This window comes from Macaca nemestrina, chromosome 16 (genome assembly GCF_043159975.1).
Source record: "Macaca nemestrina isolate mMacNem1 chromosome 16, mMacNem.hap1, whole genome shotgun sequence".
NCBI classification, from domain to species: domain Eukaryota; kingdom Metazoa; phylum Chordata; class Mammalia; order Primates; family Cercopithecidae; genus Macaca; species Macaca nemestrina.
The window spans coordinates 14,931,294-14,958,932 of NC_092140.1; the positions used below are offsets into that span (position 1 = coordinate 14,931,294).

General features: G+C 46.8%; 1 long non-coding RNA gene across 3 annotated transcripts; it reads left to right on the forward strand.

Moving 5' to 3' along the window:
* Positions 1-3,947: 3,947 nt before the first annotated feature.
* LOC105477696 (uncharacterized) lies at positions 3,948-27,319 on the forward strand. 3 transcript variants are annotated; one of them, XR_984889.2, is made up of 5 exons: positions 3,948-4,903; positions 5,411-5,872; positions 10,873-11,061; positions 16,072-24,075; positions 24,912-27,319. It is a non-coding gene; the product is annotated as an uncharacterized lncRNA (long non-coding RNA). The 3 variants fall into 3 exon arrangements; XR_984892.2 differs by having other exon boundaries at positions 23,861-24,075; XR_011614636.1 differs by lacking the exon at positions 16,072-24,075.
* The last annotated feature ends 320 nt before the right edge of the window (positions 27,320-27,639 follow it).

The following is a 27,639-nucleotide window of genomic DNA, read 5'->3' on the forward strand; positions in this document are numbered from 1 at the left end:
CTGTAAGAATCTGCTCATTTAATGTATATAAGTTGGCTGGGCGCAGTGGCTCACACCTGTAATCCCAGCACTTTGGGAGGCCGAGGTGGGCAGATCACTTGAGGTCAGAAGTTCGAGACCAGCATGGCCAACATGGTGAAACTCTGTCTTTACGAAAAATTCAAAAATTAGCCACTCATGGTAGCAGGTGCCTGTAATCCAGCTACTTGGGAGACTGAGGAACTAGAATCACTTGAACCCGGGAAGCAGTTTGCAGTGAGCTGAAATCACACCACTGCACTCCAGCCTAGGTGACGAGTGAGACTCTGTCTCAAAAAATAATAATGTATACAATTTGATGAGAGCAGACACGCATACACCTGTGATACCATCACCACAATTGAGGTAAAAAAGCATAGTAAATATATCCATCACTTCAAGAAGTTTCCTCGTGCTCCCCCCTTATTTTGTGGTAAGGACGCTTAACATGAGATCAACCCTCTTAACAAATGTGTCAGTGCACAATAACAGTAATGTATATAGGCAAATAACACGTTTTACAGTTGTTACCTACAGCAAGGGAGAAGGAATGATGTACAGGGGACAGGGCTAAGAGATACACTTGTCTAATATCATTTGCTCTATAGATTTGGCTTTAGAACCATGAAAATATTTACATAATTATCAAATGAATTTTTAAATTTCTAGAAAATTGAAGGCAAAATGTGATAAATGAACCTAGCCATATAATACAATGTTGGTAACATACAGAAAGGAATTATTTCAAACTGTAAAATACAGTAATTTTACTGTGCTTTCTTAGTGTGATATGCCCTCAGGTCAAGAAGAGTGGCAATCAATAAATAAATGGTTGATTGATAAAAACTAGTTTCAGTAATCAAAAAGTGTTGCATTGGTTTTTATTCTGAGACTGTTTTATGTTTATTGCCAGAGAGAGTAAATGAGTATTTATGCTGGTATCATTGGGAACCAGGTTTTTACATGGGAAAAGAAAAGATGTGTCTATAAGACCAGCAGGGTTAAATTAAAACACTTTAGTCTGAACTTGATATGGAAATAACAACTGGGACTCATGATGTATTTTGTCTTAAACACACAATTATTTCCTAACTTGGTTCACTGGAAAAGACCTAAAAACAATGACCAACCCAGCAGCTACCGAGCACCACTAGTGCCCAAATTGTGAACCAGGCTCCCTGGAGAAGGTCTGATTCTGGATTTAGGAAAATGTCCAGGGCAAGTTGAACCTTTTTTTTTTTTTTTTTTTTTTTAGACAGGGTCTTGCTCTGTCGCCCAGGCTGGAGTGCAGTAGCATGATCTTGGCTCACTACAACCTCTGCCTCCCAGGTTCAGGCAGTTCTCCTGCCTCAGACTCCCAAGTAGCTGGGATTACAGGTGTGTACCACCACGCCCAGCTTATTTTTATATTTTTAGTAGAGACAGGTTTCACTGGGTTGGCCAGGCTGGTCTGGAACTCCTGACCTCTAGTGATCCACCCACCTCGACCTCCCAAAGTGCTGGGATTACAGGTGTGAGCCACCACACCTGGCCAACATCTTTTCATACTGCATATCAAGGGTGCCAGCAAGGATACTTGGGGTCATGTGAGAAGGATTTTAAAGAAGCTCCCACTAGCAAGGTGCGCAATGGGCATCAGTAAGAATAACTGCAATGCAGTGAGAGTAATCGTGCCACTGCATTCCAGCCTAAGTGACAGAGCCAGACCCCATCTCAAAATAATAATAATAATAATAATAATAATAATAATAATAATAACTGCAACGGACTGAAAGTATGTAATTAAGTCTGTGAGTTCATAGTGGTGCCAGAAGAAATGAAAGAAAAACTGCTTGGTAACCATTGAAGGAGCTGACATTACCAAGAAAGAAGAAGCGTTCTTGTGTCTCCTGGTAGAAGTACACACCACCACCTATGACGCAGTCTTGCCAAAAACTTGCATCTGACTCAGATCAAGCCTCTGACTCTACCTACCAATTCCCCATGACACACAAGGCACAGAGGAACACCTTAAGTGACACTGCAGGAAATGCAATCTGCAAAGTCCATCCCGTGGAAAGCTCTGTAGGATAAACACGCTGGTTTCTTCAATAAACAAATTTCAAGAAAAAAGAGATGGAGAGGGAACCCATGCATTAAAAAAGACTTTGGGGCTCCCCATCTAGGAATATGAAGTAGACACCCTTTTCCCTATGTCTCCGCTAAGTACAGCTAAAATCCCTGCACACTAGGCATCAACAGAAGACCCTGGAAGGAGGAGTGAAGAAGGCAGACCCACTAGAGGCCTTGGGCCCAGAGAGTGATGAGTTGTGAATCCTCTGGTTTTCTTTTTGCTTCATACATGCTTATACTTGGAGCCAAAGAAACTAACCACATGGAAATGCTAATGGTCAAAGACAATAAAAGGTCAACACCCCTTCACACCTATTATGATGGCGATTATTTTAAAAACAAAGCAAAATGCACGGATGAGAAGGTAGAGAAACTGGAACCCTATGCACTGCTGATAGGAATGGAAAATAGTGCTACCGCTATGAAAAATGCCATGGAGGTTCCTCAAAACATTCAACAATTGCCCTATGGTTCAGCAATTCCACTTCTGGGTATAAATACCAAAGAATTGAAAGCAGAGACTTGAACAGAGACAGGATGTTCATAGCATTATTCACAGTAGTCAAAAGGTAGAAGTCACCCAAGCATCCATCAATGGATCAATGGGTTTAAAAAAAGGAGTCTCAATACAATGGAATTATTATATGATTCAGCTTTTTAAAAGGAAAACAATTCCGACACATTCTACAACGTGGGTGAACTTTGAAGATATTACGCAAAGTGAAATAAGCCAGACACCAAGGAATAGATATTATGTGATTCCACTTATATGGATACCTAGAGTAGGCAAATTCATAGAGACAAAGTAGAATGGGGGCTGCTGGTGTCACCGGTGGAGGGTGTCCAGGTTCTTGGTGTCTTGAACAAAGAATTGGACAAAACACACAAACAGAGCAAGGAAAGAATGAAGCAACAACAGCAGAGATTTATTGAAAGTACACTCCACAGGGTGGGAGCGGGCCTGAGCATAGGGTAGGGGCTCAAGAGCCCAGTTACAGAATTCGTGGGTGTTTAAATACCCTCTAGGGGTTTCCACTGGCTACTTGGCATACGCCCTATGTAAATGAAGAGGATGAAGTAAAGTTATAAATTCACTGACTCGGCGTGCACCCTATGGAGAGGATATTTCCTGTCATAGCTGAAGTGTGAATCAGCCAGCCTTATGTTCCCTGCCTCCAGACCCTATTTTCCTTCCTCACTGGGGAGGGGTAATGGGGAGTGTGTATTAAACGGGTGCAGAGCTTCAGTTGGTTAGATGAAAAATGTCCTGAAGTGGGTGGTGGTGATGGTTGTGCAACAATGAAGTGCATGTACTTAACGCCTCAGAACTGTACACTTGTAAATAAACTTTGTCATGTATGTTTGATCCTCTAGGGATTTCCATTGGCCAGTCTGTGGGGGGTTCATGGAGGCCTCTGATCAGGGACACTGGAGAGGGACATGACTGAGAGCCAAGCCCCTTGGGGGATCTGAGGGGAAAGGCGTTTCAGCAGAGGGAACAGAGGTGGGTGCTGGCTGTTCACAGAGCTGCCAGGGGAGGGGAGGCACGGGAACAGAGGGAACAGGAGGTGCCCCCCAGAGGGTCCTGGTGGCCTGGGCAGGACTCTGCATTTTATGTGAAAATGGAAAGCAATTGGAAGGTTTTGAACACAGAATTGACATGACCAGACTTAGGGTTTTTCAAAGATCAGTTGGCTTCTCTGGAGAAGAGGTTGCTGGGAGCAAGGGGTGAAGCAGGGGCCGTGGCCCGGGGGTGGGGGCTGAGGTTGGGTACAAGTGTGCGGGAGCTGAAGAAGGACTAGATTCTGAAGATGCACAGAAGGGAGTGCTGCCAGGATATGCTGGGGACTGGATTAGGGGAGAGGAACAGGCGAGGGACAGGAGTCGGGGATGCAAAATTTTGGATCAACCACTGGAAGAATGGAGAAGGTGAAAAGGAGGACTGGGAGGGTGCAGTGATGTGAGCAGGCCCCCTTTTGGGGGCATGTTAAGGTTGAGAGGGCTCTGAGAGTGGCGTCGTCAGGAAAGCGGGGGATTTAGAAGTTGAAGTCAGGGGAGCGTCTGGGCTGGAGGAGACGCCACTATGTAGATGATAGTAAAGCCATGAGGACCAGCTGGGGCCCTGGTGAGTGCGGACAGAGAGGTCCATGGAGGAGCCTGGGGGTTCTGCAGTGTTGAGAGGCCACAGAGAGGAGGAGGCACCAACAATGCAGACCATGAGAGAGAAGCAGAGATCTGCAAGGGCCAAGAGAGGGGTGTTCAAAAGCCAAGTGAATAAAGTATTTCAAAAAGGCAGTGACCCAATAAATCTAATGAGAATAAAATGAGGCCCAAGAATCTGCCGCTGGATTTGGCAAAGTGGAGGTGTATTAGTCCATTCTCACACTGCTACAAAGAACCACCTGAGACTGGGTAATTTATGAGGAAAGAAGTTTAACTGACAGTTCTGCAGGCTGCACAGGAAGCGTGGCTGAGGAGGCCTCAGGAAACTTACAAGCATGGCGGAAGGTAAAGGGGAAGCAACGACCTTCTTCACATGGCGGCAGAAGAGAGAGCAAAGGGGGACGTGCCACACACTTTCAAACCACCAGATCTCGTGAGAACTCACTCGCTATCACGAGAACAGCGAAGGGGAAATCTGCCCCCATGATTCAATCGCCTTCCACCAGACCCCTCCCTGACACGCAGGGATTACAATTCGAAAAAAGATGTGGGTCAGGACACAAAGCCAAACCATATCAGGAGGTGACTGGAGGGAGCCCTTGACAGAGTGGTATGGACCAAAGGCTGATGGGAGTGGGTTCCAGGAAGGATGGGAACGCTGAGTGTGAGCACGAGCACTTCGTGTTTTGCTTTATAAAGAGGAGTGGAGACTTTAACAGTATTGAGGGAAGTTTTAGGTCAGGTAAAGAGAGGACTCAGGTTTTTTCAATGGCAGAATGACAGCAGGTGTACAGAGGGATGAAAATAGCCCGGTAGAAAGGGAGAAAACTGACCATGCAAAAAAAGAGTGATGTCTTCCAGCAGGCAGGAGGGAGGAGATTGGGCACCAGAGGGCAGGGGCGCCAGAGCTGGGTCTGGAGACGAAGAAAGGAGGGAGGCTCTGCTGGACACAGGCTGAGGGGTATGCGGTTCTCTGCTGGTTGCTTCTGTTTTCTTTGGGAAATGAAAAGCAGGGTCATCCACTAAAAGAGAGGAGAGAGAGGGACAAGGTGTAGAGAGAAAAGACATGCACAACTTACATTTTCACCTTTGCACATGTGTCTCTTTATCTCCAAAGGGTACATTCTTAGCAACGGAATTGCTGGGTCAAAGGGAAGGCACATTTTAAACTTGACCAGCATCACCAAACTGCTCTCCACAAAATAACAAGTGAACCGGCAAAGCTCATTATTTCATCTCCTTTAATCCTTGGCATCTGTACTGGGTTCGTGGCAGTCTTTGAAGGTGTTCTGACGAATGTTCTGGTTACCATGCACTTTGCACTCACAGCCTGTGGAATCTGCCTGGTACAGCTTGACAATATTATTTAGACTTGAACAAACAGAAAAAGACAATGAAATTAAGCCACCAAGGGTGAGTTGTGTCTTCATGCCACGCTTACTGCTTGTTTCACCTTGGGCAAGTTATTCGACTTTCCTTTGCCTCAGTCCTCTCATCTATAAAATGAGATGGTAATAGTCTGCAGCACCTGCAGCAGTCCTGAGGAGGAAATGGGCTAAACGCTGCTGACTGGCTCATGGTAAGTCCTGAGCAAATGTTATTATTATTATTATATTTTTAACCAGAACTCAGCACAAATAAGAGGAGAGAATTCAGCATTAATTTTTGCTCAATACTCTCTTTGACCCATGTTTTCCCCCAGGCGTTCTAGGGAACATTACCAGTTCCAAGGACGTGGGATGTTAATAGGGACATTGAGGGACAAAAAACTAAGAGGAGGTTAGGTTTCCTTATTGTAGTAAGTTAGATTAAGCAGCTTCTCCTTTAGTATCCCTCAAAGCCTCTTGGATGAACTTTGCTTCCAAGACAGGTTCCTGCTGACGACTATTTCCCCAAATCCACTGACAGGCACACCTGCTCCTCTAGAGCCTGGCCCGCGGCCAGGGTCCCACAAATGCTGTCTGAGAAATACTCCAGAGATCACACAGACAGGGCCTGTGTCCTCCCTCCTTGGCTGCGGTTCCTCCCTGGTGGCAGACGGTGGCTCCCAAGGGTGCTAGGTTAGCGACTCCAGCCAGGAGCAGGGGTGCAGCCATCACCTGCCCCACCTGGGAGGCTCCTTGCCAGCTTAGCCAGACGCAGTGATTGAAGGGGCACAGGTTGCCCACCCCAGTGGGCTGAGCCTGCACCCTTGATGTACGAGGTTGCCTGGCACAGGTTGGCTTGATGACTGGTGACGGTCCGGGCTTGTCATGCTACGCATACATTGGATGAGGATGCAGCACAGGAGTCTGGAGTTTGCACCTTCTTGTCCACATGTGATTTGGGCAGATTCATTTTCACTCTGATATCTCCCCGTGCAAGTCAGGGGAAAGCCCAGGCATCCCCTGCCTCAAGGTGGGGAATGAAATGCATGCTAGAGGGGACCCCAATAATGTGCTCTTCCATTTGGAAGAAGCAGGAACAATGGCTACAGTCATTTCTTGAAGTCTGTGTTAGTTGGAATTTGCCTGGAATATGGTGGCACTGGCTGAGAGGGGGTGGTGGCTCCTACTCGCATGCTGGCGGGAGTCACCTGGAACTGACCCTAGAGCTTTCTGAGCCTTGCAAAAGAGCCACAGGTAAAGACACGAGGCTGAATTGCGAGGCCCTAGAAATGGGCAGGACTGCCACTGAGGTTAGAGCCAGATCCAGATCCAAGAGTTGCTGAGAAGCCAAAGGTGTCAGTGTCTCCAGACAAGACACTGAGCTGAGCTCCAGAAGGTGCTCCATAGACGCTGGTGTGAGGCTCAGGGAGGAGGAACCCCCACAGCCCCGGGCAGACCTTTGTCCTGGTGTGACTGACCCACCAGCTCAGGAGGAGAGCAGGCAGGGCCTCCTCCTCACAAAGGCTGATCCCTCTGTGTCAGGGACACTCACCACACCTTCCTGCACTCCTGTCAGGTGCCAGCACTTTCCAGCATGGCCCTTAATCCTCAGAACAATGCTGCCAGGTGGGCAGCAGCTTCCTGTGAAGAAACCACGGGCAGAGAGCTGGGGAAGGTTGGCGTAGTCACATGGTACATGAGGAGATTCGTCTGACCTGGGGCCTGGTCGGCCGAGGTGCTCAGCACCTCCAGGCCACACCGGCCTCTGCGGAGATGGGGGCAGGCCCTGCAGGCTCCACTGTGCCCCCACCAAATTCCTGTGTTGAAGTCCTAACCCCCGGCGCCTCAGAAAGTGACTGGATTTGGAGTAGGGTCTTTAGAGAGGTGATTAGGTCAACATGAGGTCAATAGAGTGGAACCCAATCCAACAGGACTGGTATCCTTGTGAGAAGAGGAGGTTGAACACAGACTCACACAGAGGGAAGGTGAGTGAAGACGCGGGGAAGATGGCCATCCACAGGACAAGGAGAGAGGCCTGGAACGGATCCCTTCCTCACGGCCCTCAGGAGAAGCTGCCCCTGCTGACGCCTTAATCTTGGACTTTGGCTTCCAGAACTGCGAGGCAGTGACGTCTGCTGCTTAAACCGCAGGCTGTGGAGCTGTGTCATGGCAGCCGAGTGGACTAACACGGCCAGAGCGCACACCGCGCAGGGCGATGGTGCCAGGACATGTCGGGAGACTCGGGCCCTCAGAGACAGATGTTTGAACAGAAACATCACCAAACCAGGACAGGATGAGGACAGCAAGTTTCTGGAGGAACTAGCCTTGCTCTGAAACCAAGATTGGGAAACATTGTCACCGTTGGCTGTGGCAGCCCTGTCCAGCTGGTTCTGAGCCGGTGCTTCCAGGAGTGGGGAAACAGCAGGGCCCACACTGCCTGGTAAATGACTTCCCACCTTTCCAGGTGGGCATGACCAGAAGTGAGTGGGAGGTAATATGACCCCTCTGTCACCATCCATGATAAGCTGTCACAGACAGCCACCCAATGTCCTCTGCTTAGCTTGGCAGCGTGAAAGGAGCACTGGATGAGGAGTCTGAGAGGCTAGATTCTAGCTCAGTGGCCCAAGTGTGGAGTCCAGCACCATCTGAGCTCCAGCTTTGATACCCGTGACTGAGGAAAATCCCTGTTCCTCTTGACTTCACAGTTTCTCTGTCAAATAATATCATTTACTATTACTATACCTCCAGCCAAAAGGATTATAGGGGCTTGTAATAAAGACATAATAAAATCATTCAAGAAAGCATAAAATAATGGACATTAAAGAAAGAAGGGAAGAGATGGTTGTTATCCTTAACAACACAGACTAAGCCCCAAATTTAGCTCTGAGCATCCTGGCAGTCAAGTGAAAAAGGGAAACACTTTCAAAAGTAGGTAAAAAAATGTTTGAAGTTTAGAAGATACAGTCTTCTTTTAAAGTAAAACATTGTACAGAATTTAAAATGATAATTTTCTTTCAATGTGTACATTCCAAACATGAAGAACAGAATCCACGGCCAGGCTCTACACTCAGATTTCCTACATTTCTAGATGCTGTAGACTTGCTAGATTTGTATAGCTTAAAATAGAGGAATTTATCACTGTTGTCTCTCTCCAGTCACAATCTCATGTTCTAGGCAAATCCAGTAAACTTTCCCCTTCCTCTCTTTATGGAAATAGCCTCTGCACTTTTTTCTAATTATAAAAGCAGTACTTGCTCCTAGTAGAACGTGTATAAAATACTGAAAAATAGAAATGAGAATTTAAATATCCACAGTCCTCCAGCCCTCATCCCTTCCAGATAACTGCCATCGATGCTTCTTCACTAGGCTCCATTCCCACGTTTTCTCTGTCTTCTGAGTTTCCTGTTGTTTCTTGACCCACATAGTTGAGGTTGCCTCAACTCTAGAAGTTTTGGTTCCTGGTAAATACTGTGTAGGAGCACCTAGAATTACCAGATCTTCAGCTGACTCAGAGCTCATTTTCCTTAAGATAAAAATTGAGCAACAGGTTTCTGCCGTCTTTGCTCTGTCCACCCACGTGAGCCTTGGGTCCACAGCTGTCTCTGCAACAGGAGCGCTGCACAGCTGGTCCAGAGTATCACTCCAATTCCCACCACCCCCCTATGTGAGCTCTACTTTGCAGATGGTAAGAGCCCCTGGTGGAGTGAGAACTGTAGTTCTGATCCACTGTAACTTCCTTCACCCATTATTCCTACTGTCTCAGTGAGTGTTTACCTGCAGACAGGGTGAGCTTTGAGAAAGATGTCTCATCACCATGCCAAAAAAAGCCTCCTGCACCTCTCAGAATTTCCTTGTCCTTTTCTATTTCACCCCGTGAAATTCCACCAAAGGAGGTTCACACACATTAACACGTGTCATTGAGAAATTCCATCCTAAGAGAAATCTGCTGCGTGGATCTTGTGTGGATTGTGTCATCACACATATTAGCTGCGCCATGGGAGGGGTCGCCATACTTAAGGGAACAAGGGACATCATTTTAGAACTGAGTAGAGGGAAGAAATCCTCTGTGCGGCTCTGCAAGGAAAGTCCACAGAGCCCCCTCGGGTTGCTGGGTCCCCGGGACACAATGATGCAGTGGGAGGTGCCTGAGGCTCTGCCTGCTTCACCGGTGCCAGTGTAGACCCCCTGCCTGTGGAGTCCAGGTTCTCAACCCCCTTCTCCGCCAACCTCCATCACTTGAGCAGGTCACCTTCCTTGAGTGTATGTGGGACATAAGGAACTTGCTCTCCATTTCCTGAGTTGTCCACATGGCAGTTGCTCGCTCTTCCTGGGCCACCACACACTTCCCTGGGGCCACCGCTTGGGACTCCTGGAGTCAGAGGAAGCGTCTACCTCAGTGTGGCAGGTGGTGGGTCCCTTTGTTCCCCACAGCCCCAACAGCAGCCTGTGCCTGTGCCTCCCGTGTACCTCTAGGGAGGGGCAGTGGCCATGATTGGCGGGAGGTCCTCAATCCCAACAAGGCACCCAGAAAGCTAGCCTATCTGGTCTCAGGGGCCCGCTCTGAGATATCCCAGTTCTGACCATGCTGCTGTGACCTCAACTCTACTGTCCTCTGACAGAAAGTGGGTCCTTGTACAAAGCTCCATGTCCCTAACCATCACAAGCCATGCATGGAGCACAGATTCCCCCGTCAACCCATGATGCTCTTGCCAAGTTTTCCAGAGCCTGGTCCTCAGAGCTTGCCTCACCTGACCAGCAGCAGTGTGGGAGCCAAAGCTTGCTCCGCCCTGTGTACCATCCTTACTTGGCTGCACACCCCTCCTTCCTCCTTCACACCACAGCTGTTCCTCCTGTGCTGCTGTCCAGCATCTTGTTTCCCGGGTCCCCTGGGGTCAGTGCTCACTTCTTGTGGCTTGCCTGATCTCATTCATATGCTGACCATATGACGATGTCCTTCATCTGTGTGATGACTATAATGACACCCATCATCTATGTGATGACGTCCGTTGTCTATGCGTGGACTACATGATGATGATCATCACCAATGTGATGACAGTGATGACATCCTGAGCGACAGAGTGATGTCCATCATCTGTGTGATGACGTTGACAACATCCATCATCTGTATGCCGACTATATGACTACATTCGCCATCTCTGTGATGACCCCCCTCCATGTCTATGCTAACTATATGTTGACATCCATCATCTAGGTGATGAATTTGAAATGCACATCTCTGGCACAGACCTCTTGAAACTCCGAACTGTTACGTCTTCCTGTCTACTTAATCACTCCACTTGAAAATGGACTCAGATCTGAAATTCCACATGCACCAAAGCAAAGCACTCAACAAATGAAGCCTTTCTTGGCCCAGCTGATGTCACCAGCATACAAAGATGAGGTATGTGGAAAAAAATTGGCTATACAATTGTATACAGTGGGACCAAGGTCACACAGCTAGGAGGCGGGGTTTGAAACTATGAGCTTGGCTTCAGAGTCTGCATGTGTATCCATCGCATGATTCTTCCAAATTCAAGCCATCCTAAATACTCCTTGCTGCTTCTGTTCCTGGTGATAAATCACGAAACTGGTACATACTGAGAGAGCCAGAAAGGAAATTCAAACAAAGGCCAAGACACCACTTCTTCTGGAGCTTAAGATTCTTATATGTGCTTGACTCTGATCTATGTGTTTCTCTATTTTTTTTTTTTTTTATTTGAGACGGAGTCTCACTCTGTCGCCCAGGCTGGAGTACAGTGGCCGGATCTCAGCTCACTGCAAGCTCCGCCTCCCGTGTTTATGCCATTCTCCTGCCTCAGCCTCCTGAGTAGCTGGGACTACAGTGCCCGCCACCTCGCCCGGCTAGTTTTTTGTATTTTTTAGTAGAGATGGGGGTTCACCATGTTAGCCAGGATGGTCTCGATCTCCTGACCTCTTGATCCGCCTGTCTTGGCCTCCCAAAGTGCTGGGATTACAGGCTTGAGCCACCACGCCCGGCCTCCTCTATTTTTTTATTATACAGAACTTCAAACATATGAAAAAGAAAGGCTGGGCATGGCACTTATGCTTATAATCCCAGCACTTTGGGAGGCTGAGGCAGGCAGATCACTTGAGGTCAGGAGTTCAAGATCAGCCTGGACAACATAGCAAAACCTCATCTCTAAAAATACAAAAATTAGCCAGGTGTGGTGGTATGCACCTGTAATCCCAACTACTCAGGAGGCTGAGGCAGGAGAATCACTTGAACCCAGGAGGCAGAGGTTGCGGTGAGCCAAGATCGCACCACTGCACTCTAGCCTGGGCAACAGAGCGAGACTCCGTCTCAAAATATATATATATGTGTGTGTGTGTGTGTATATATGTATAATATACGTGTATATATATGTGTATCTGTATTATATACGTATATATACACAAAAATATAATGAAATAAACAAAAAAGAGACAAAACTGTCCAATGCCTCCCCATGAACCATCCAGCTTCAGCCACACTCAGTGCTTAGCTAGGTCCCCTGCTGTGTGACTTGAAGCCTACCCCAGACATCACCTCATTCCATCCCCTCATATTTCAAGGCATATCTAAGAGATCAGGATACTCACTAGACTTTAAAAATTCACAGTTATCCCCTGATGTCATCAAACCTCCAGCCAGTGTTCTCTCCAATTGTCTTTTGATGCATACTAATTTTTTTCAGTTTTCTCATCAGTGCTCATATTTTGAGTGGGTATTTCTTTTAAGCCTTTTCTAACCTATAAATTTCCCTTCCACCTTCGAGTTCCCTGAAATGTATTTGTTGAAGAAAATGGGGTGTTTGTCCTATGGGGTTTCCTGCTGGGTTTCTCAGATGGCATCTCTAGAGTGTGTGTGTGTCTCTCTCTCTTTTTCTCTTTGTAGACAGTCTCACACTGTCTGCGGACATTTTTGGTTGTCCTGATTGAGGGTGGGAGTGCTACTGTAATCCTGTGGGTGGAGGGCTGGGACGCTGCTGAACATGTCACAGTGCACGGGACAGCTCCCACAACAGACAGTGATCCGTCCAGGATGGCAGTACAGCCACAGCAGAGAAGCCTCCATCTAAGCGCTTGTTGGTCAAGGGGTGACCTGCAGCCCAGCAGCCACGAACAGACAAGCACTTAGGAGCTTGCGGGCAGAGGGTCCTCGTCCACACCCAGAGCGTGACGTCTACATTCCGACAAGCCCCAGGGGATTCCTCTGCACATTAGGGTGTGAGAATCACTGCTCCCTTTGACTCCATTGCCAAGAGGGGCCTGACAGCAAAAGTCAAGTGTCCCACCTGAACACAAGGCTTCAGAGAAGCTCTAACTAGCCAGCTCATTGAGCACCTTCAAGATTGTAAAGAATGATCTGCCCTGATGAAGACACAGAGGCGCTAGAGAATGTGTAGAGACAGAGGCCAGCAGCATTTTCATTTTTAATCTCAAGAAGATTCCACAAACCTGTCAGTAGCAGGTGCCAGCGTTTTGAAGCCCCCTTACGGCTCTTGGTGGCAACACTTGCTGGCCAGTTACAGAGGGCATGGCTTTGAAGCCCTCCACCCACTGCCCTCTGTGGTGTCCTGGTACCTGACTAACCTGCCCAGGAACAGAGCTTCACCAGGACAGACAAGAGGTCTGGTCCTCACTCCGGTTCTCCTGGGGCCCAGCCCCGTGCCTGACAACCAGTCAAAGCTTGGCATCCATTGGACAGATGGACGTAGGAAAAACAGGGAGAGGGGGGGTCCTGGTCTCTGACCCCAGATGCCCTGAATGAGGAGGGAGATGTTCTCCTTCACATGGGAAAATGGCCACCTAGCTCCCAAGCCGGCTGTGTAAGGGGGCAGGCACGTCTGAAGGGGTCTGGCCTCTGTGCGGTACTTTCCCACCTGCAGAAAACCAAGTCTGAATGCTTTGGCTTCTCCATCGTTTTATTTTAATTGATTTATTTTTTTCTTGAGATGGAGTTTTGCTGTTGTCGCCCAGGCTGGAGTGCAGTGGCACCATCTTGGCTCACACACAGCCTCCACAGCCAAGGGGCCTGGAGTTCTGGCTCTGCATGTGTGGAGTGTAATGCCTTGGAGCCATGAGCTTATCTCCCCCTAGGAAATGGAGGTAGAAAGAGCACCTACTTATGAGTTTACTTTCCTGTGAAGAGTGAGATGATTTAGCCATTCAACAAGTATTTCCTAAGCTCCTGTGAAGAGCCCAGGAGCTCAAGCCTGCAGTGAGCCGTGATCGTGCCACTGCACTACAGTCTGGGTGACAGAGCAAGACCCTGAGAGGTGAAGATGACCATGTGGTCTCTTGATTATTTTGAAAAAAGCAGATTCCATATTAACAACCTTAAACAATGTGCAACAATGTCAGCTACGCTCTTAGCTTCCTCACATCTTCATGCCCATCCCTGATGGCCCCAGCCTCCACCCCAACCTCTTCCCTGCAGCTCTAGGGTGACTTGGACAGCTCTGGGGCCCTGTGCTCCCCATCCCTGCTGGGTTCTTACCCACCTGACCTTTCTGCTTGGAGGCCTCCTTCCCCGCTGGAAGCCCTACACCTGGCTGCTTGACATCTGGGACTCTGTTGAACAGTTATTCCTCTAGGCAGAACCTCCTGGCATTTGGGCTACACCATCCCAGCATGTGGTCCTGCGTACAACTTTCTGTTTACTTGGTCTTGAATAAACAACCGACAACCCAGTAAAAACTCTGGCAAGAGTCTGGGTCTTCATAAACAATGAATTTGTGACTTTGAAAGTAAGCTCATTTCACATCAAATCATTCTGTTTGAGTGGCACACGATTGCCCAGGCAGCTGTGAAACATGCCGTCTTGTTAATGAGCAGGAGCTGACCGTGTTTTCAGTAACTGTTTGTATTATTATCAGTCATTTGGAAAAGTCTAATGTTATGCTCAAGGCCAGAGCCACCACTCCTACATCCAATTCATTCCACCTGGCAGTCCTCCCTTCCCACTGCCCTCTCTCAAAGCAAACGAGGAAACCAGGAGAAGGAAACGGCCTGGGTCATAGTGAAATGGAACCACCCACACTAGCACGGCCACATGTTGACCACACAATTGCCTCGGGGATCACCCCAAGTCCTCCTGCCTCTTATGGTCACATATGCTGGCCACCCACTATGGGCCATGTCCTGTCCTGCACTGTGGGGACCCCTAATAACAATACTGTGTCATCAGTGTCTGTACCAGAACAATGTACACCACACCAGGAAGTCAGGCCAACTTAACAAAGACAGACACTTCAAAATAGGGGAGGGTGTTTCTGGCAGACGTTGCAGCCTGTGCATAGTTCTGAGATATTAAAAACCTGGTTATTTGGAGGGAGCATCATGCTCAGAGTCTGAAGTGACAAGAATGGGTGCTGGAAACCAAGCTGGCACTGCCGTGTGAAGTGTGTTATGTGCAACCTTCAGAGTTTGGGGTTTACACCTGTGGCCAGGGAGAATCCCCTGAAGGTTTTGTCATGGCAGTGGGATAGGAAGAGAGGGAGACATGATCACCTCTGAGTTCTGCAGAATAACTGGAGTAGCCCAGCAGAGGTGGGGCTGTGAAGAGGCCGAGGGCTAGACCCACCATGTATGTAAGTCAGTTCAGCTGCATCATTTCAACAAGTTTTTTAGTTGTAATCAACAGCCCAAAAGACATTATGGCCAGTCAACAAGTGAAACTCCTGTTCTAGGGGGTGTGTTATTTTCAGATGAACTGATCCTTCTGTGTGCCCATTAGGGTTCTAGAGATTTCTCATTATGCAAAGTGAATGTCAGGTGAAGAAATAGTTCTGCATTGTGTTGAAATTGAAACCTGAGGCCTAAGTTTTCCACTTAAAATATTTTAAATTTCTCAAATAGGTCACCAAAAGGTCTTGGATCAGGCTACCAAAATGCTACAGCACGAGAAATGTAGCAAATCCATAAGTATTGGAACAGAAGTCTTCAATGACAGGCAAAATGGAATTGTAGGCTGTGGAATGCAGGGGATTCACTGGGTTCCTGAACCACATGATTCTGTAAAAGCAAGAGGGTCCTAGTTCAATTATCATAATAAACAGTGCCTACATTTGGAGATGTCTGATGACCTCAAGAAAACTTCACATTTCCGGTATTTCCTTTGGAGTCCCAACTATCCCAAGGTCAGCTACTTATTCAAGATGCAACTGCCAAGGTCCTCTCTGCCTAGAAATGGCTGAAATCGATGTTTAGTAGTGCACATGGTTTTAGGTTATTCTGAAGGCCTAGGCCCAAATTCCCTAAAACTCATCATACTATACATGAATAATGGATGAATTCTGTTGTGTGTAGATTTCCCCTTAATAGAGCTGGAAGTGTGTGTTTGAGTGTCTTCATTTGAGGAATCTCAACGGGTTGTCCCAATCGTTGTCTTCTGTCCCCTCACCTATAGGATGGAGATGAGAACTCCTGCCCCAGGCAAATTGTGTGACAGTGTCCATGAAACCACTTGTCATGGCACCTGGCACAGGTGGACTCTCAACCAACCATGACCCAATGTTGGTGCAGAGACATTACAAGAATTTTTTCTTTTTCAGCTTTGCATGGGGCTAGGGGAGAAACAAAGGAAGAAAGGGAAGAAGGACATCTCCTTCCCAGGAAATTTTCAAAGACAGGATCAGAGCACATTGATAAAGGTTGCTCCTCTGACTGTGAATCTGGCCTACTGTTTTCTCTCTGAGTTTGGTGGGACATTTTATGCCTGTTCTCCATCTTATAGCCTGAGAAACATGGGACATGTGAGATCGGTAGATATCAGTGCACGGATGCTTGTTTAATCTCTGCCAGCTCCACTGTCCAGTGCTTGCCACTGGAGCCCCGGGTGCAGACATCATCTGACTGCCTCCTGGATCATGCAGAGTTCCTACCACAGGACCAAAACCAAAATAAGAGCTCCCAAGACACCTGGGGACTAACTGAACACAGCAAGAGTATTCCACAGAAGATGAATTCTATCTGGCGACACAGTTAACGCAAGAAAATTTCATGGCAGGAGAAGCAGCTGGAAATCTGCCTTCACAATGAGGCCATACATTGCAGAGGCCGCAAGGATGCAGGTGTGGGTCACACGGCCCATGCAGGTGGCACTCTGTGTCTGCTGTGGTTTGGCTGTGCGTCCCCACCCAAATCTCATCTCGCACTGTAATCCCCACATCTCGAGGGAGGGACCTGGTGGGAGGTGATTGGATCGTGGAGATGGTTTCTCCCATGCTGTTCTTGTGATATGAGTTCTCACAAGATCTGATGGTTTTATAAGTGGCAGTTTCCCCTGCTCTGTCTCTCTCTTGCCGCCCTGTGAAGAAGGTACTTGCTTTCCCTTCACCTTCAGCCATGATTGTAAGTTTCCTGATACCTCCCCAGTCATGTGGAACTGTAAGTCAATTGAACCTCTTTCCTTTATAAATTGGCCAGTCTTGGGTATTTCTTTATAGCAGTGTTGCAAACAGACTACTACACTGTCTCCATTTCTCCGGGAGATTGTGTCTTCTGTCTTGCTTCATTTATTTTCATTTATAAAATGTATGGCCACCGTCCTGCCTTTCTTGACATATTGAGGACCACATATTTTTATACTTTTGCTTTAAAGCATTCCCCTGGAACTCTGATATTTTGCAGTTGGGAGTATAAACTGGTATAGACACTTAGGAAAGGTATTTGGCATTGTACACTAAACCTTATTGTCCACATATCTTACAACCCAGCAATCTGCAGAATACATGCAGGAGGAATATTGTACGTACATATATCAAAAGACATGCACAAAAATGTTCGCAACACTAATAGCCAAAAGCTAGAAACAAACCGAAAAGTCCATTTGCAGTAGAATAAGCAAGTAAAGCGTGGCATGGAACAGAGGAACTCAAAATGGAATTCTGTCCCACAATGGGATGGACATGCTGTATGCACACACAACCGTGTGCACGAATCTCATAGCACCATGTTGGATGAAAGAAGCCAGGCGTAAAGACAGTATATTCCATGTGATTTCACGAAGTTCAGAAACCACGCAAACTCATCTTTTGTTACTCTTTGGGTGGCAGTAGTGACTGAGTGACTGGGAGGGGGCTCCAGGGGTGCCTCTGGGGCTCTGGGAATGTTCTAGTTTTTATTGAGGTGATGGTTATGTGATGTGCTCCCTTGCGTGAAAATCCCTTATGCTATCTGCTTAGGATTTTGCTGAGAACTTCCAGTGCAACCTTTCTGAATCATTTTAGAAAGATTTTATATGAAAAAGTTGAATTTTATATGAAAAAGTTGAAAATTCGACTTTTATAGTACACAATTCAGTCATTTTTAGTATAGCTGCAAAGTTGCACAATTCTCACCACTACCTAATCACAAAATATTTTCAGCTCTCGAAAGACAACTGTAACTAGTAAGAGTCGTTTCCCCTTCCCCGTCCTATAGCCCCTGACAGTCATTAATCTCCTTTCTGTCTCTATGGATTTGCCTATCCTGGGCATTTAGATAAACAGACCCATACAATGCGCGGCCTTTTGTGTCTGGCTTCATACACTCAGCAGAATGTTTTGAGGTTCATCCGTGTTGTAGTATGTATCAGTGTTTTTATTTGTTTTATGCTAAATCATATTCCATTTTATGAATATACCACATTTTCTTTATCCAACTATCAGTTGATAGACATTTGGGGTGTTCATTGTTTGGCTATAATACATAATCCTGCAATGAATATTCGTGTACCGTTTTTGTGTTTTCATCCTCATACATAAGGCTGGCCATCCTCTGGGTCACAGACTGAATAGGTGGTCTGATTATAAGTACAAGTTCCTAGGTGGGTTCCAGTACACTCATAATAGGTCTGGTACAATGGGGTTCTAGTGGTACTGTTCCTTGACCATGTAGTATGTGTATAGTGGGGACACCCTTCTACGGGTGCTTCTTTTAGCATGGTTAAAGGGGGTAACAACAGCAAAACAATGTACAGCTATCCATATCTGGCAAGGACAGAAGAGGTCCTTACCCAGGGGAGGAGGTTGAGCACAGTGACAGAACAATAGAAAAACAGTATTACAAGGAAAAGTATTTAAGCATACTTAGAATCAGTGTAAATATTAACCTTCTTGTCTTTTGCTAGTAACAGTGCTCTTGTCAGGCCTATTAATTCTGCCCTTTGAGCTGATGTTCTGTTAGGCAGAGGCTGAGCCTCTACTACTGAGTCTAATGTTACTACTGCATACCTGGCACGTGCGAACCTCTTCTAGCACAAAACTACTTCCGTCTGTGAAGTACTCGACCTCTGGGTCTTTGAGGGGTCAGTCTGTAAGATCTTTCCGACTGGAGAATACCTCATCTACTGTTTCGACACAGTCATGGAGGGGAACTCCCAGTTCGACAGGGAGCAGAGTAGCCGGGTTGAAGGTGTTCACTGTTTCTAAGATAATGTACGTGTTTTCACATAGAAGCCCTTGGTACTGAGTCATTTTGGGGTTTGACAACAAATGATGCCCTCTTTGATCTATCAAAGTTATAACTGAGTGTGGCTCCCAGACAGTTAACTACTGTCCCAGAGTTAATTTGCTAGCTTCTTGTGTTAACAAGATGGTAGTGGCTAATGCCTTAAGGCAAAGAGGCCATCCTAGCGCCATGGAGTCCAGTTGTTTAGATAAATATGCCACTGGGCAATGCCCAAATCTTGTAACTTGAGTCAGAACCTCTATAGCCATTCTTTTTCATTCATGAACTTACAGAAATAAAGGCTTAGTTATATCTAAGGCTGGGGCCTGAGTTAAAGCTTCCTTGATCTGTTTGAATGCTATTTCCTGATTAGTTTCCCAAAGGAGGGGCTCTTTTTCTCCTCTTGTGATTTCATATAACAGCTTAGGCATCAGTGAAAAATTTGGAATCCCTATGTGGCAGAATCCTGCTGCCCCTAAAAATTCTCTTATTTGATGTCGGGTGGTCGGAGTTGGGAGTACGCAAATGGCTTGCTTTCACTCATTGCCAAGCTGGCATTCCTTGTGGCTCACTATGAAACCTAGACATGTAAAGTCTTCATGGCAAATTTGGGCTTTCTTTTTAGATACTTTGTGACCTGCTTTCCATAGGAGATGGAGGAGGTCTCGGGTTCCTTGATAACAGTCCTCTCAGGTTGGGGCCACCAAAAGAAGGTATCCACATGCCACAATAAGGTGCAGTTAGTTATCATTTGGCGGGGTATAGGCCTTGAGGTCTGAGGCCAATGCTTCCTTAAAGATGGTGGGAGAGTTTTTAAACCTTCCTGGGACCCTAGTCCGGGTGAGCTGTGTTAGCTTCTTTGTCCTACTGAAATGCAAAGATAGGCTGATTAACTGGTGCCAAGCAGATACAAAAGAAAGTGTCCTTTAAGTCCAAGACTGTAAACCAGGTAGCACTTGCTGGAATGAGTCCTATTAAAGTAAATGGGTTGGGTACCACGGGATGGATGGTTACCATGGCCCTGTTCGTGACACGCAAGTCCTGCACTGGTCTATACTCATCAGGCCCTGGTCCTGGCAGTGGCTTTTGTACTGGTAAAAGTGGAGTATTCCAGGATGACTGGCATTGGACTAAAATCCTATGTTTATACAGTCACTCTAAGTGTTTACAGATGCCTCATACAGCTTTTGAGGAACTGGGTACTGACGAACCGGGTACTGACGAACCTGAACAGGAGTTCCTCCTGGTTTTAATTCTGCTACTACTGGTGCATGATTGACAGCGAACCCAGGTGGATTGTCTTCAGCCCATGCGCTAGGAATTTCTCTGACTAACTGAAATAATAATTTCTCTTCATCCTGCATACGAGGCTACACTGGTGCCTGTAGTTTCTTTCTATAAAGTCTGCACTCCTCAGCCTGTGGGATGGTAAGGGTTAACACCATGGCCTTCAGGTGAGTTAGATTTAAAGTCGTATCTCCCTGCAGGCCAAAAGTAATCTGTGCTTGCAGTTTTTGAAGTAGGTCTCTCTCTAACAAGGGAATTGGACAATTTGGGAGGTATAGGAATTCAGGCTGAACTTTTCATCCTCCTATAACACACCACCTTGACTGGAAGAATGGCCTCTTCTCTGAGACTCCAGTAGTCCCTACAATAGTTGTACAGTTCTTGGATAGAGGCCCTATGGGTCAAGTTACTACTGAGCATTCAGCCCCAGTATCTACCATAAAGTCCATCAATTGGCCTCCAACTTCTAAAGGAAAGCCTGTGTGACCACAGGCTCCTGGAGGCCCAGTAAGAAGGAGCCCAGTCTGTCCTCATCTTCATGTCCTTCAGCCCTTGCCAGCCTGATTAGATCAGTATCTGGTTCTCCTAGGGTACAGCAGCCCCTGGTCAGTGACCTCTTTGTTTTGTGGCGTTGGCCATTTCCTTCATTGCCTTCTGGACATTCATCTTTCCAGTGTCTCTTCTTTTTACATCGTGCACATTGATCCTTCTCTAGTCTTGGTCAGCTCTCGAATCCCTGTCTAACCTGACCTCTTCCATGTCCACGTCTATGTCCTCTCACATTGCTAGTTTCTCTTCCTATGAGGGCTACCGCTAACAGATCTGCCTTCTTTTTAAGCCTCCATTCTGCTTCCTTCTTTGCCTCCTAGTCACCGTTAACATACACCTTGGTGGCTACTTCTATAAGCTGAGTGGCGTTCATGCCTGCGAAACCTTCAAGTTTCTGAAGCTTTCGCTTAATATCACCCTAGGCCTGTCCTACAAATGTTGTATTTACCGTACACTGATTTTCAGCAGCCTTAGGGTCAAATGGGTGAAAAGCTGGTATGCCTCACAGAGTCTTTCATAAAACTGGCTAGGGCTCTCATCACTTCCCTGAAGCCCCTCTGAGATCTTTCTTATATTGATTGCCTTTTTTCTACCATCCCTTAGCCCTTGCAGAAGTGCCTCTTGGTGCGTCTGCAAACGCTGAAGCTGGGTAGCATATTCTGGGTCCTAGTTGGGATCTTGGTCTGGGAACTGGCCCTGAGCTTATGCCTGAGCATTCACTGTGTCTGCTGGTGCATGGGCTTCTAGCCAGTGGAGGGCAGCCTGTGTTACTCTCTGATGCTCCTCAGTGTTAAACAGTGTGAGAAGAATCTGCCTGCAGTCTGGCCAGATTGGATTGTGTGTCAGAAAGATGAACTGCATCAGATCTATAAGAGCCTGGGGCTTCTCCACATAGGAGGGAGTATGGTGTTTCCAGTTTAAGAGATCGGTGGTTGTAAAGGGCTGATAGATGAAAGTCCATTGCCTGCCCTGGACTTGGCCTTGGTCATCATAATAAATGAGTCCTTGCATCTCCCTGAGAGACATTTGCATAGCTCAAGCACAGCCAGATCTGAGATGGCCTGCTTGACCATCTTAACTTCCTTCCCTGGCCTCTTGAGGCTCCGATCCTTCCCTTCAGGGTGAGACTTGGGGCATGCTAGCCCCTGAATTTGGTTCCTGGAGGCTGTTGGCATCGGTAAAGGGGGGTAAGCTGGGACATATGGAGGAGGAATCTCTGCTCCCTCTGGTGGCTCCTGTAAGACTGGCCTCTCTTGCTCCCTCTGGGACTTTCCCTTTAACTCTGCATCTGCCGGAGAAGCTGCTCTTACTTTCATTTTTGGCTCAGCTCAGGCCACAAGTGTTTTTGCAATAAGCTGATTAAACAGGGCTGGATCCATGCCAGTCTTGTCCGTGTTATGTTTAACCAAGAGTCAATATAAGGAAATTGATCTGGATGCCCAGGCTGTCCTCCGACCCCTGTCACCACCTTTAATACACGGTCAATTATTTCCCTGTCTATAATTCCTTCGGTTGGCCATCCAACACCAAAGAAGCCCATTCTAATTCACAGAGAGTTCGCAACCTGTGGGTGGTTAGCTTAACTCTATAATCCCCTGCATAACCTTTCTTAAAGTTCAATAACATGCACTCTAACAGAGTAGGTTTTGATGGCTTTCCTCCTGTTTTCCTCCTTTTATGGTGCAGTGCACTCACTCTTCCTTTTGTTTCGGACTGACCAGACCGTCTCCTATTATGGGAGTTTTCAGATGCTGCTTGGCTTTGGAGAAGTCTTTATTCCCACCACAGTTCTGAGCCGTGGGGCAGCTCCTATTAGCTGTATGCGGTTTGCCACTAGTCCAGGTCGGCCCCACACTTCACTCAGAGCACACAGTCCATGCTAAGAGGTCTGTGACTCCCCACATCACTCCCCGCATTGGTTCCTCCTGGAACTGTCTCTTTCACATACCTCCCCACTCCCAGTTCCTGTGTCCCTAATTGGGGTGGCAAGCCTCTCTTGCATCCTTTATTGGTTGGGGTGTGAGTTTCATCCAAACTGGTGAGCCACTCTTGCCGCCCCCAACCTCTCTGGGTCAGACTACTAGTTACACCATGGGAGGTGATCAGGCTCCCCTTCCATCCTTATGGGATGGGTCCTGCCTTGGGCCCCAAAACCTCACCACGGTCCAGTAGTGTGCTGTTCCTGGCAATCATCCTTTAGCCCCTCTCAGGTTCCACTGCGCTGCTGGGTAGGGGCGCCAGGTCACAGAAGAGCTGATTTCCCCTTCAGGCTGAAGTTCTCCTGGCGGCACCTGGGGTCACAGGTTTCCCTTGACCCGGGGCTTCAGCCCCACAGGCAAAGGAGACAGTAAACCTGCCATCTCCACTCCTAGCTGGTTCACCAAAATGTTGTGGTAAACTGAGGACCAGAGAGACCCATATGGGAAAACAGGAGGATGTTTATTTTAAGGTACTCACTGACTCAGTGGATTCACATCTAAAAAGCTGAGCATTGAACAGAGTTTAGCTTGTATAGGCTAGCGTACAAGAGCAAAACAAAGACAGTAAATTTTACAATGACAAGTCACATCATCTATAGCATAACTGCTAACTTGGCATAACTTATGGCCTTGCATAGCTAGTGGCCTTGCAGCTGCAAAACAAACAAACAAACAAAAAACAGGAACTTTGCAAATCTTACTAAATGTAAGCATTGGCAAACGTAGTCGTAACTAACAGTTCAGTACAGGAGAGACAGTAAAGGAATTTGTTGTTCTTGTGTTAACCTTGTTCGGGGGTGTGTGGCGCTCATTTCTGCAGGCCAGGTCACCATGACCTGTCTATAGCCTTGCCTGCAGTAGAGGAAAACTTGTGGTTTTCGCTTAACCCTTACTTTCCTTGGAGTGAATAAATGCAGTATTTATTTTTCTTTAAATTCCTGCCTCGATGAGAGGGAGGTAGGAAAGTCAGGATTAGAGAAGAAGATGTGATGGTGGAAGCAGCAGAGAGCAAGGAAGATGTTGGAAAATGCTATGCTGCTGGCTTTGAAGATGGAGGAGAAGGCTACACGATCCAGCATGCAGGTGGCCTCTAGAAGCTGGAAAAGCCTAGGCAATTGTTCTACCCCAGGGCCTCCAGAAAGGACGCAGATTGCCAACACCTTGAGGTTAGCCCCATAAAACCCTTTCTGGACTTCTGCCCTCCAGAACTGTCAGCACGTTGTGTTGTCTTAGCCACTAAGTTTGTGATAATTTATTCCAGTACCAGTAGAAAATGAACAACTTTCCTCAAAAAAAAAAAAAAACCCTCATGATTTTTGCCAGTTATTTAATACAGATATGAGTGGTAGAACATTTGAAAGATGGCCAGGTCTAGTGGCTCATGCCTGTAATTGCAGCACTTTGGGAGGCCGAGCTGGGCAGATCGCCTAAGGTCAAGAGTTTGAGACCAGCCTGGTCAACAAGGTGAAACCCCATCTCTACTAAAAATGCACAAATTAGCCAGGTGTGGTGGTGCCATCTGTAATCCTAGCTACTTGGGAGGCTAAGGCTGGAGAATCACTTGAACCAGGAAGGCGGAGGTTGCAGTGAGCTGAGATGTTGCAGTGAGCTGAGATTGTACCACTGCACTCCAGCTTGGGCAATAGAGCGAGACTCCATTACAAAAAAAAAAAAAGAAGAAGAAGAAAATTTGAAAGACAAATTAAGCAGTGTGTTACAGAAATACCTAAATTTTCTAAAATCTTTGTCAGCTGTGGCATTTGGAGAGATCGTGTCTTTTGTAATTCTAGATAATAAACATAGAGTGATTGTGCATGAGTAATAAGGTGTGAAGATGTATATTTATTCACAATAACTCCCAATTCCATCACCTATAGTATTTTAAATGTATAGAACTTGACTAAAGCAGGTTGTCAGATATGTTCTGGTATTGTATAATTAAACCCGAAGTGAATAAACAGGACATTTGTGTCTGTATTTCTTTTTGTATTTTTTCTTTTAGAGACGAGGTCTTGCTCTGTCACCTAGGCTGGAGTGCAATGGCACAATCACGGCTCAGTGAAGCCTTGACCTCCACCATACCCAGGTAACTTTTTGTGTGCACTTTATGTAAAGACAAGGTCTCCTAAGTTGCCTAGCTGGTCTCAAACTTCTGGGATCAAGTGATCCTCCTTCCTTGGCTTCCCAATGCTAAGATTACAGGCATGAGCCATCATGCCCAGCCTATATTTCTTTCTTTTCTTTCTTTCTTTTTTTTCTTTTTTGAGACAGAATCTTGCTCTTTCGCCCAGGCTGGAGTGCAGTGGCACCATCTCAGTCACTGCAACCTTCCCCTCTGGGGTTCAAGCAATTATCCTGCCTCAGCCTCCCGAGTAGCTGGGACTACAGGCACCCACCACCATGCCTGGCTGATGTTTGTATTTTTAGTAGACATGGAGTTTCACCATGTTGCCCAGGATAGTCTCGAACTCCTGACCTCAGGTGACCCACATGCCTCAGCCTTCCAAAGTGCTGGGATTATAGGCATGAGCCACCACGCCCAGCCATATTCTCTTCTTTCTTTTCATGTATGTTTGAAACTTTTCATAATAAAAAATAAAAAGAAAAAAATGCTCCCTGATAATAATACCCATAGCATTATAGTGGGGAAGGAATTCAATGAGATTGATAATAGGATCGACATACACCAAGTGTGTATTGATCATTACTGCTAACACTAGAGACAATCAAGATTGAGAACTAGATTTACAAGCAAAATCTGCCAAATAAGTTTTAATTTAGATTAGTTTGGTGCTCATGGTAATGTACTTATTTACTATGGATCACCTTGTCATCTAGATGCTATAAATAGGACATCATGGCTTGGAAGCCCCCCCATCCCATGTTCCTGGGGCTAGACCCTTAATATTCTGAGGCCTTGGGGGTTCACATGCCAAGACCTGTGAATTTTGTCCACCAGCTCTTGGTTCCCAAGCGCCTTTGAATGAGTTTGAGTTGCTTACTGGTCTTCCTCCTTCTCCACTGGTCTTCCTCCTTCTCCTACTTTCCAAGTAACCTTCACATCTTTATTCCCCTCCTACCTCCTCCCCTGCCATCTCATTACATTTCCCAGATTCTCTCTCTTCTCAAATAATGGCTATGGGATTCACTCTTATTGTTTATTCCTCAAGTCCCTTCCTTAACCATCAGCATCTCCATGGCAACTCTAATTGCTGTACATTTGACATCTACTCAATTTCTCTCTGAGATGGAATGAAAAGGTCTTTACAGCCAAGCAATCTGAAGAACAGAACTGGAGGAAATGACACTGTTACTCCAAAAAGTTTGCAAGCCACCTTTTCAAGGTCACGTTCTTCCTGGAACAGACTGCTAGGATACCTTGGTATTGTTTAAGTGCGTCAGTAAGAAAACAAGGACAGGCCTAGTTTTGAACAACCCTGACTGCTACCGCTGAGTGCTGATCTCATTATCAGAATATTTGCCTAAGGACAGTTCTCTGAAGCCAAGCAACACCTCTGTGTCTCCAGGACCAGCCGGCCAGTTCTGTACACTCCAGTTCTAGACTTGGGCCCCTTTGGGGAGTATAGGAGGCTCATGGTGCCCGCCTGGAACCTGGGCCCGTTTGGAAAAAGGGTCTTTTCATATGGAAGCAAGTTAAGGATATGGAGATGAGCTCGTCCTGGACGAGGGTGGGGCCCAGCTCCAATGACAAGTTCCCTTATAAGGGAGGAAAAGAAGACAGGACACAGGGCAGAAGCCATGTGGAGACAGAGGCTGAGATGGGAGTGATGCTGCCACAAGCCCCGGGTCACCTGGAGCCACCAGAAGCTGGAAGAGACAAGGGGTCCCCCCAGAGCCTTCGGAGGGAGCATGCTGCTGACACCTTGATTTTGGATTTCTGACCTCCAGAACTGTGAGAGAACACACTCGTGTTTCCATAAGCCTCCAAGTCTGTGGCAGTTTGTTACGGCAGCCACAGGAAATGAATATAATACATAGACTCTGTTGCCCAGATGGAGGGTGTAAAAACTGAATCTACTGCTGACGAAAACAGTCGAACTCCGTAAAATATTTGAAGAGATTTATTTTGAGCCAAATGTGAGTGACCAAGGCCCCTGACACAGCCCTCAGGAGATCCTGGGAACAGGTCAGGTAGTTTGGGCATAGCTTGGTGTTACACATTTTAGAGAGACATGAGACATCAATCAAATACATTTAAGAGGTACATTGATTCAGTCCAGAAAGGCAGGACAAACTTGAAGCACTCGCGGGGGGAGGGGGGTGCTTTCGGATTATAGGTAGATTTAAAATTTTCTGGTTGACAATTGGCTGAATTTATCTAAAGAGCTGAGATCAATGGAAAGAAAAGTATGGGCTGCAATAAGAGGTGGTGGAGACCAAAGTTTTATCATGCAGGTGAAGCCTCCAGGTAGCAGGCTTCAGAGAGAATAGATTGTAAATTTTTTTTTTTTTTTTTTTTTGAGACAGTCTTGCTCTGTCGCCCAGGCTGCAGTGCAGTGGTGCGATCTCGGCTCACTGCAAGCTCCGCCTCCCGGGTTCACGCCATTCTCCTGCCTCAGCCTCCTGAGTAGCTGGGACTACAGGCGCCCGCCACCACGCCCGGCTAATTTTTTGTATTTTTAGTAGAGACGGGGTTTCACTGCATTAGCCAGGATGGTCTCGATCTCCTGACCTCGTGATCCACCTGCCTCGGACTCCCAAAGTGCTGG